The 10,629-nt window shown below is 37.4% G+C and overlaps 1 protein-coding gene across 1 annotated transcript in view; it reads right to left on the bottom strand.

Annotated features, from left to right (window-relative positions):
• Positions 1-10,629, bottom strand: part of LOC106872026 (DISP complex protein LRCH3) — a 254,748-nt gene that overhangs the window by 8,749 nt on the left and 235,370 nt on the right. The window lies entirely within an intron of this gene.

Here is a 10,629-nt window from a genome sequence, read left to right as displayed (position 1 = left end):
ATATATATATATATATATACATATATGTATATATATATACAGATATATATGTATATATGTCTTTCCAGATGGGATGCCAGTCTGTCGCAGGATTACTCTTTCTTACCAGCAGAGTGGAGTGGAGCGAACATGAAATGAAGTGTTTTGGTCAAGAACATAACATCATCTGGTCCAGGAAGTGAAACCACAATCTTACAACCATGAGTCCGACACCCTTACCACTAAACCATGCGCTTCTACTGCTATTACGATACCATGATGTAATGTCACTATGCACTAGACACAATGATACCCTAATAATACCCTGCTTGCCATCCAACGCCAAAAACTACACACATAAACAAAGGAACCTCTACATAGTTACTCAGCCTGCCAGATATAGCAGCCAACTCACTCTCAAATCACACTTAAATGCCTTAAAAACGTGAAGAATACATGAGATAATGCAGTCCTAGACAGACAGCACCAAAAGTTGGAATGGTCATCACTAAAAAAACCTTTGTTTGTAGGGGCTGACCCAGAGTTAAATCGCAATAATCACAGGGATGATAAAGTGGGTTCCTCCCTTGCCTAACACTGAGAGAGAGCAGAAAACTGTATTGTGATATACTTGTGTAGGGGTAAAACTGTCAGTTGGGTCCTCCCTTGTGGGTACATGCCAGTTGATGTGTGTAGAAGGGGTCAGGGAGCATACCCTGTGTTACAGAAAACAACAGGAAAACAAGAAGATTTTAGGCAACCCCAGCATTTCACTGGTACTGTATTCTAGTAACCCAGGGAGGAGGTTCTATAATGCAGAAAATGTTTCTATGTTTGTGTGTGTGTTAGACACACACACAAATGTTGGTTTGCCAATGAAAGAGGGACCATTCAATAAAAAGTAAATTCAATTTTTCCAAACTTGGGGTTTCCCATTATTGGGATTATTAAGTGACTCCCTGATTTTTTTGTAGAAACCCCAAGACAGTGGAGGGAAAGGCATTATGAAACCACAACAGAGGGGTTACTGCCACACTAGTGAACACCCGATCACGAGGTGGTAGTGGAAGAGTTAGACTGTGACATGGATTGAGTTTGCCACTAAAGAACATGAACAGCCCAGTTGAAGAGATTCAGAACAGTATCCGCCCCTGCCCCCCCAATCCCATTTCATTCACAAACTTTGGGCTGAGCTGGAGCTAAGATATAGAAGATACTTTCTCAAAATACGAAACCATGAGATTCAAAACTGAAAACCTCATATTTGCTAAAGTAAACTCGTTAACCAGTCAGCCTTACCTGCAAAACACACGCACACACACATACGTATCTCCAGACATTTATGAAGAGAAAGGAATAAATAACGTAAAAAATTACTAAAGCACATTTATCAGAAAAACAGAAAAGTGTACACACACACACACACACACAAACATGTGCACTCACACACATTCACAGACACACAAAGTTGTACGCATCACAGAAAAATGAAATTTATAGAACTAGATCAAATTAAATCTGGCAACAAATTATTAAAATGCTCCAGCTGAGCCACCCGTAAAGAAAGCAAATGTTTAAATTTAGTAATTTTGTGTATGTGTGAGAGAGAGAGAGAGAGAGAGAGAGAGAGAGATGTGTGTAGTACAGTTTATTTGAAACCTTGACATGGCTTTGTTGCTACTCTGAACAATAAACAAGAAACTTGGAGTAGAAACTGGAGAGAATCCTCAGCTCTCTCTTTACATAAACATGTTTAATATGAACAAAAGTGTATTTAATGTCTTTGATATATAAAGCACAAATAAGTAGGAGAGAACAGAAATGCTCAATATGTATTCTAGAGTTCTGCCCCTCTTCATTGCCATTTGAAGTTCAGAAATGGAAAGGGACGTTTGTGAATGTTGTTTAGACAAAAGTCTTCAGGAAGTTCTTGTTAGAAATATCAGCCAAACATTTGAGAGGAAGTGGACTTGCATCTCTGAGGAAGAAAGAAGAATATGGGGAAGACTGGAAAGAGCTGTGAGAAAGAAAGAGACATTGTGTCCTGAGAGGAAGAGGGAAACACTGTCCTGAGAAGGGGAAGAACAGGACAGTCTGTGTCTTGCGAAAGGCAGACAGAGGACACCAGATAACTGAATACTTGTAACAGAACAAACTCAATTAAGTCTCCAATGATCAGGGCTAATGAGTCAAACAACCAAACCTGTATCACTTAATAACAGATTTAACTCCCAATGTTCATTTTTAGTAGAGGAAAACTGTGCTGAAGCCTCTCAGAAGGATTGTTATTGTCTTTGGGAGGAGGTAAACATAAACCATGCCCCATTATAATGTCACCCATATGGCCCCCTCATATGGCTGTCATCTCACAGCCCCTTAGAGCCTGAATGTCCCTTCAACAAGTCCAGTACTCCCTTGAGGGTGGTACTGTCCATGTTGAGAACCTCTATTTGAGAGCAGAAGATTTAGGGTCCCTAGGCAAGGTACATAACTTTGCTGGTTAGATTGCCTAACTTACACAAAATAGCATGCTCCAAGGTGAAAATGTTGAACCATTTGTTTTACAGCTGGATGCCCTTCCAAATGTTAACCCTTACTTATTTTCTAAGTTAGGGATCTCTTAGTTCACACAGCTTCAAAGGCACAAAGCAACCAGAAGTTTTATTACAAGACAGAAAAGCACCAACAACAGCAACAACAGTGTTTGAATGCTGGGACTTTTATATAAGTGAACGCAAACACACACACACACACACACACTCGCAAGCAGAGAGGTAGGTAGGTAGGTAGGTAGGTAGGTAGGTAGGTAGGTAGATAAGTAGGTGGATAGATAGGTAGGTAGATAGATAGGTAGGTAGGTAGGTAGATAGATAGATAGATAGATAGGGAGACAGATATAGACAAATAGACAGATATAGATAAACAGATAGATATAGATAAATAGATAGACAGATATAGATAGACAGACAGGTAGATATGTTATTCAGCCCAAGTTCAACAAATACATTATCAAAAGGTATTAAAGCCACAATTATTGTGTCCTTTATTTTGATATTTCAAGTCCCCATTGCTCCATAATGAAATCCAGCAAGGGATATAAGCCACCAGACTACTATTTCTCCTATCCACAGACCTATGATTCTCAGCTTCACCAAAAAATCAACCTACAAAAAGTCATATGGTTTGTTTTTGTTTTTTCCAGACAAAACCCCAAACTGGTTTCTTGAGCAATGAAAAGAAAATGAAAAATAGATGAAACAATTCTCCCCACCACCTCCACTTCACCTACCCACCCACTCACTGCTTTTGACTGTAAATAAAAATAGTTTGAAATGACATGGCAAATAGCAACTGCTTTTTACAGACATTAAACCTTTCAATTTAACCCTCACATTAAATATGACTTTATCCTGTATATACTTCAGTTTTATCCAAACAAAATCTATTGGATTATCCCAAATATATTTCAGATTTACCCAACCATAACTTGTAAGCCCAGATAAATTTCATTTTGCCATAAAAGGCCAGCCCCAACATATTTCAATTCTGCCCTCACAAAACATGTCCAACTACACTGTTCTATATTTTAGAGATGAGGAATTATGTACAATATTTACAATGGACAGATAGGTGTCCTCATCTTGTTGGTTTTTATCACAATGTTTCGGCTGATGTACTCTCAAGCCTTCATCAGGTGTTCTGGAGGAATTTCAAACCCAACCCTTTATTACAAAAATAATAAGTTTATAAGCCCTAAAATCTGCTCATGGGCATATAGCGTAGTGGTTAAGAGCACAGGCTACTAACCCCAAGATTCCAGGTTCAATCCCAGTCCGTGACTTGAATAAATAATAATAATCATATCTGTCCTCATCTTGTTTGTTGTTAACAGAACATTTGGGCTGACATACCCTCCAGCCTTCATCAGGTGTCTTGGGGAAATTTTGAACCTGGTTTCTCATTTTTAACCACTACACCATATGCCCACGGAATCGAACTCGGAATCTTGGGGTTAAGAGCACAGGCTACTGACCCCGAGATTCAGAGTTTGATTCCAGGCAGTGACCTGAATAATAATAGTAACAACAACATTGAAAAATACCTTAGGAATGAGAACCCAGGTTCGAAATTTCCCCAAGATACTTGATGAAGGCAGGAGGGTATAACAACAAACAAGATGAGAACAAATATCCGTCAAGTGTAAATAATTCCTCATCTCTTAAATATAGAACTTGAATAATAATAGCAACAACATCAGCAAAAAATACCTTAAATGAGAACAGAGTACCCCAGTAGTCAAATAAAGGGTTGGATTCAAAATTCCACCAGAACACCTGATGAAGGCTGGAGAATACATCAGCCAAAACACTGTCCAATGTAAATAACATCCAACTATCCCCAATATGTGTTTCTTTCTACAGGAAGAGGGGAATTATTTCTAAAGATTTTTAACAAAATACACAACTTCATTTGAAGAAAAAATGTAGATAATATTTTAAACCTCACTTTAATCCCATCCCAACATTTCTGAAGATAATCCAGTGTGGTACGAGAGAAAGAACATAATCTATTAATAAAATAAGAATAAGGTACAGTTGTGGTAAGAAGCTTGCTTCTCAACTGCATGGTCCCGGGTTCAATCCCACTGTATGGCATTTTGGGCAAGAAGCCTTGAACTGACCAAAGCTTTGCGAGTGGATTTGGTAGAGGGAGATGGCAACAGAGTGGACTCCAACAAAGACACTCAAGAGCCAGGAGACGGTGTTAAACTAAATGATGAATTGGGATGAAACCCATAACACCAGTATATCACTGGTATACATATTATTTGACACCAAGAAGAGATGACTCACTGAGTTTGATATGTTTCAAATCCACACTAACAACTTAGGAAAATGAAACATTTTCAGTTCTATATCCTGCTGGCCTGACAATGATGTCTTTTCAAAGAGGCAGTGAATCAATTTTGTGTTGACAGGTGGAAGGTGCAGTTTATCTGAATGCATTCACATGGATGGTGTGTATGTATGTAGGTAAATAGACAGATAGATAGATAGATAGATGATAGGTAGGGTAAACAGTGGCAGGTCTTTGTAGAAAGAAAGGGTGAAAGAGAGAAACTAAGGAAGACATGGGTGCAAGCAGTGAAGATTCGTCTCAAAATGTTGAAATTCACAAAAGGGATAGAAGGGACCATAAGAGACGCATGCAATCCATACTAGCATGGAAAAGCAGAAAAATCATGATAACTGATTGGCCCAAACTGGACACAGGTAAGGGTGTAAAACCAAAGTAGAACAAAACAAAAATAAACAAACTACCATTTCATTTTAGATGGTGAATTGTCTGAGATTTGGTGGTACTTGGTGCTGGGACAACTACAAAGAATTCACAAAGAATTCACACAGCTCCAGGTCACAGGTTCAATCCCAACTGCCTGCTTCCCAATCAATATTCAACATAACCAGAATATTCTTCAATCCATAGCCAATACAGTTTTTAACTACAAGCTGTTATCAACGATATGGGACACAAAACTGTGAAGAGGGAGGGGACAGGTGGTGGAAATCAGATTAGCAATCTCCCAATAATAATAATAATAATAATAATAATAATAATAATAATAATAATTATTATTATTATTATTATTATTATTATTATGAATAAGATGGAGAGCTAGCAGAATCATTGAGACGCTAGGCAAAATGCTTAGCAGTATTTTGTCTGTCTTTACATTCTGAGTTCAAATTCTGCCAAGGTCGACTTTGCCTTTCATCATTTTGGGGTCGATAAAATAAGTACCAGCTGAATACTGGGGTCAATGTAATCAACTGTCCCCTACCCACAACATTTCAGGCTTTGAGCCTATAATAGAAAGGATTATTATTATTATGATAAAGGCCGTTAATAGTGGCAAGTTGGAAAAATTTCAAGAAAATTCTTCAGCGTTGCCACTACATACTAAAAGACATCTACATCCAACCAACAAATCTCTCTCTCTCTCTCTCTCTCTCTTTCTCTCTCTCTCCTTACCTTCTCTGTTGAATCCAACTTGTGACTCTGCACCAATTGTGCAAAGCTTTGCTTTAAAAGCCACCGTTTTCCATTCTCTGATGCCAGGCAGATCTATATGGAGCAACAGCAACAGAAAAATGGTTTTACTGGTGCCTATGTCCAAGGTTAGACAAGGTGGTAGTATTCTTTGCCCGTCTATTTCTATTCTTACCTGTTCTTTCGCAGCCAGGTAAGATTCACGACTGAAACAGTTCACTGGTACTTAATTTATCGACCTCCGAAAGGATGGAAGGCAAAGTTGAACTTGGTGGAATTTGATCTCAGAATGTAGCGACTGACAAAATACCGCTAAGCATTTCGCCTGGTGTGCTAATGATTCTTATTTCTTTATTACCCACAAGGGACTAAACATAGAGGGGACAAACAAGGACAGACAAAGGGATTAAGTCGATTACATCGACCCCAGTGTGTAACTGGTACTTAATTTATTGACCCGAAAGGATGAAAGGCAAAGTTGACCTCGGCAGAATTTAAACTGAGAACCTAACGGCAGATGAAATACTGCTAAACATTTCGCCCGGTGTGCTAACGATTCTGCCAGCTCGCTGCCTTACTAATAATCATAATAATAATAATAATAACAACAACAATAATGTTTCAAATTTAGGCACAAGGCCGGAGTGTAAGTCAATTCTGACAACCCCATTAGTTTTGACTGAGTAAGCCTGAAAGAATGAGAGTTAACCTCAGCAGGATTTGAACTCAGAATATAAAGAACTGGAGCAAATACCACAAAGTGTTTTACCAACGCTCTACCAATTCAGCAGCCTCACCACCTTCACCCTAATAAAAATAAAGATAATAACAACAATGATAATAATAATAACAATAATAATGATGAGTTTTGAGAAGGACAAACATTTTATGAGAGAGTCTAATTGACTGAATCTTATGAAACGAAGATGCAAAGGGGCGCAAGTCAGCATAAAATGACGTAACTGTTTTTGTGTTTTTGTTTTTGTTGTTGTTCCACTGCAGTCTGCTGCCCCAAACCAACAAAGATCACAAATGAAGACTCAAACCCAAAGAACAAAGAGAGACTTAGACTGAGTCCAGAAACCTAATTAAATACATACACACACAAACACATACAGTGTTTGTGTGTGTGTGCCTTCCATAGCCATGTATTCATCCTCCACACCACATTGTATATATATATGGGGGGGGGGTATTATAATGGTGTCAGTGATCAAAAGGATAGAAGAAGCAGGCACTACTCAAAGCCGTCTATGTTGAAGAGTTACCATAGACATAGTCTAAGGCACTAAATGTAATTAGTATAGGTAATAGTAAACGGAAATATACTGACAACCACTGGTGGACTCATAGTTAATTAGAAAAAAGAGAAAAAGAAAAACAATAACTTAAGGCAAAAAAGAACACAAACACACAAACACATGCATACATACACACAATTTTAAAAGGCTGACAGGTTTCCTTGGAAGTCTGTAGAAAATAGTGAAGTTCTGAATTGAGAGGTTTGAGGTTCAAATTCAAGATAACTTCAGTAACATGTATTCAATGATGAGGTGAATCAGAGAAATGTTTGGTTGAGCCGGGTGAGGGGAGGCACAGGTTACGTTAAACATTACATACATACATACATACATACATACATACATACATATACACACACACACATAGGCCAATCATATTGTATCAATACATGCATACACAATCAAACACATGTATGTATATTAACTTTTAGAGTTATTGAAAGAGAAGACATGAATGACCAAAGAAGGAAGAATTGTGGTTGCATTGGTCTGGGGAATATTCGACCAGTGAGAATGGTAAGGAAATAGTTTAGGGAACTTCAGTTATTGCTTTTTTTTTTTTTTAAAGCCAAAAACAAGAAAAAAACCAGAGGGGGGGGGCGGGCTTAAAGCCAAGTACACTGATCCCAGTAGGTAACTGGTACTAAATTAATGTACCCCAGTATGATGAAAGACAAAACATAGTTCTAGATAGGGAGTGAACTCAAACTGTAAAGGAATGGAAACTAACAACCACCAGGTATTTAGTCAGACACTCAACGTTTTCTTCATTTTCTTGCTCAAATTGTTTCCAATAGAAAACGGCTACACAAACCTTGGGAAGAAGTACAACCAAACATACGGACCCCAGTATTAAGCAGGTACTTAGTCTATCGATCCACTGGCAGACAGAAAAATACTTAATGGCAAATTCTTTGGTTATTTTGACGGTTGCTCCACAGATTCCTTAAATAATAATAGTAAATCTGAAATTTCCAGCACCGGAGTGACATTTGGGTTTTTTTCCATAAGAAGAAACAAAGACAGAAAGTTCAAGTAAATTACTCCTCTTAATGTATGTATGTACATATATATATAGATATATATATAATAATATAAATAATATATCAATATATGCATATATACATACATATATGTACATACATGAAATTTATGCTTTTATGTGTGTGCATGTGTGTGTGAGTGCGCGTGACTCACGCACATGTAGGGGAGTCAGGTACTGAAATAATTTGCAACACCTCTCTGCTGGAATGATACACGATTTCCATTCAAACACAACACAGTAAATTCCAGAATCTTCCTAATGTCTGGGGCTATTTGATAGTTTAACAGACAAAAACTGAGGAAGGTTTATCACCGGAGGAAGGCAAGAGGAGAAAGACTGGGGGAACCTACTTTGTTAAGGAATAAATAGCTAGGATGTGGTCATAAAAAAAGGGCCAAGAGTAAAATCTAAGAATACGTAAGAAAAACAAAAGAAAATGGATTATTTCATTCTGGTTGGAATATTCCAAGTTTCCAATGTAAAATTTACACACGCACAGACATATATACATACATACAGATACACATACATATAGACACACAGAGAATTATATACATGCATACGTATTGTCTTTTTGCCGTGTATCTCAGATACTAGTGCAGATAAAGAGAGTCAATTACATTGAGCCCAGAAAGATGAAAGGCAAATTCAACTTCAGTGAGATTGGAACTCAGAACATAAAGGGCCATAATTAAATACGGCAAGTTATCTTGCCCTTGCTCAACACTAATGAATCTGCCAATCCACTGCCCTCATATATATATATATATATATATATAATAGAAGAGTGTTGTAGTGTGCTTGAAGTATTGCAGTATATGTAGGAAAGTGTGTGTTTAAAAAAGGCTATAGCAACCACAATACAGTTCAAGCATTAAATATTGATAACAAACATAATGAAATATTGCTTTAGAAATACTTAACTATAATATTTCAGGTAAAATGCTCCTTTGTGAAGGTGTTAAGAGAACATGAGTGGGGTAAAGGTTTTGCATTCTTCATGATTCATTGTGAATCAGCATGCCGGCATAAAGGATGCACAACTTCCTGCTCTCAGTCTCTTAAGATGTTAACAACTTTGTGAAGACGGGCATTTTACCCAAAATATTAGGATTAAAATATTGCCTAGGCAACATTACAATATCTTCGCTCCTGGTAATTATTGATGATTGAATTTCTAACTGCATTGCTAAAACATGCTATGTTCTATATATTTGTGTGTGTGAGTGTGTATGTGTATGTGTGTGTGAGAGATAGAGAGAGTATGTTAAAGTTCTTTGTGCTATTTTCTCTGAAAGATGGGTGGATATAAGTTATTGCACCAATTTAGTTGCTTCCATTTACATGAATTCCTGAGGGAGATAAAGGAAACTTTTCTGAAAAACAAAAAATATTCCCTCTGATGAGGTTTCCATCTGTTTCTGATTTTTTTTTTTTTTCTTTAAAATTTGTAATTTGAAAATATTGACAAGTTCAGTCAATTGTATTATCCATTGTTGGGAACCGGTTGAGCAGTGAGGTTAGTTGAAAAGAAGAGTGGACAGAGCAGGACACATTGCATTCAATTTGGTCAAGATACATGCCATTCCATAGTTTAGTAGAAGTAAGTATTCTGTACATGTGTGTGTGTGTGTGGTATTATTTTTTGTTTAATTTGAGATGTAACAATGTAAAAGGATTCAATCAGTTCTTCAGGTGGAAATGTGTAGAGTGTGATGTGTGTTTCTTCTGTGGAAAGTTAACGGGGTTACACAGCGAAACCATTGTTCCCCCGATATGTAGCCAACCTGAAGTCTGGCTCAACAAAATCTTGGCTTAAATTACATTCAATTCTGTTAACCTTATTTATGTACAACATGTGTGTGTGTGAGTGGTTGGTGTTGTGTAGAGGAGAAAAAGAAAGAAAAAGACAACAGGCAAGAGCAGATGCTGAAGCTTAAATAGGGAGAGAGAGAGAGAGAGAGAGAGAGAGAGAGAGAGAGTATAAGATCGACAGACAGAAAATAGATAGGGAGGAAAAAAAAAATTATCATTTGATGCTGGCAAACCAAAAATCACAGCCAAAAGGAAAATCTTAAAAGCCTGGTTCTCTCCCTTTGTTAGTAGTCTAATGAAACATGAATACACATTGTGTGTGTGTGTGTGTGTGTGTGTGGTTGGTTGGTTGGTTGTTTTTTTTAAAAGGAGAAACAAACAAAAGGATGAAGCAAGTTAATTGTGGAGCAGGGAGTTGTTTTCTTTTGTAGTTAATGT

Source organism: Octopus bimaculoides, chromosome 4, assembly GCF_001194135.2.
Source record: "Octopus bimaculoides isolate UCB-OBI-ISO-001 chromosome 4, ASM119413v2, whole genome shotgun sequence".
NCBI lineage: Eukaryota > Metazoa > Mollusca > Cephalopoda > Octopoda > Octopodidae > Octopus > Octopus bimaculoides.
The sequence above is the reverse complement of the archived record's forward strand: the minus strand, read 5'-3'. Positions and strand labels throughout refer to the sequence as shown.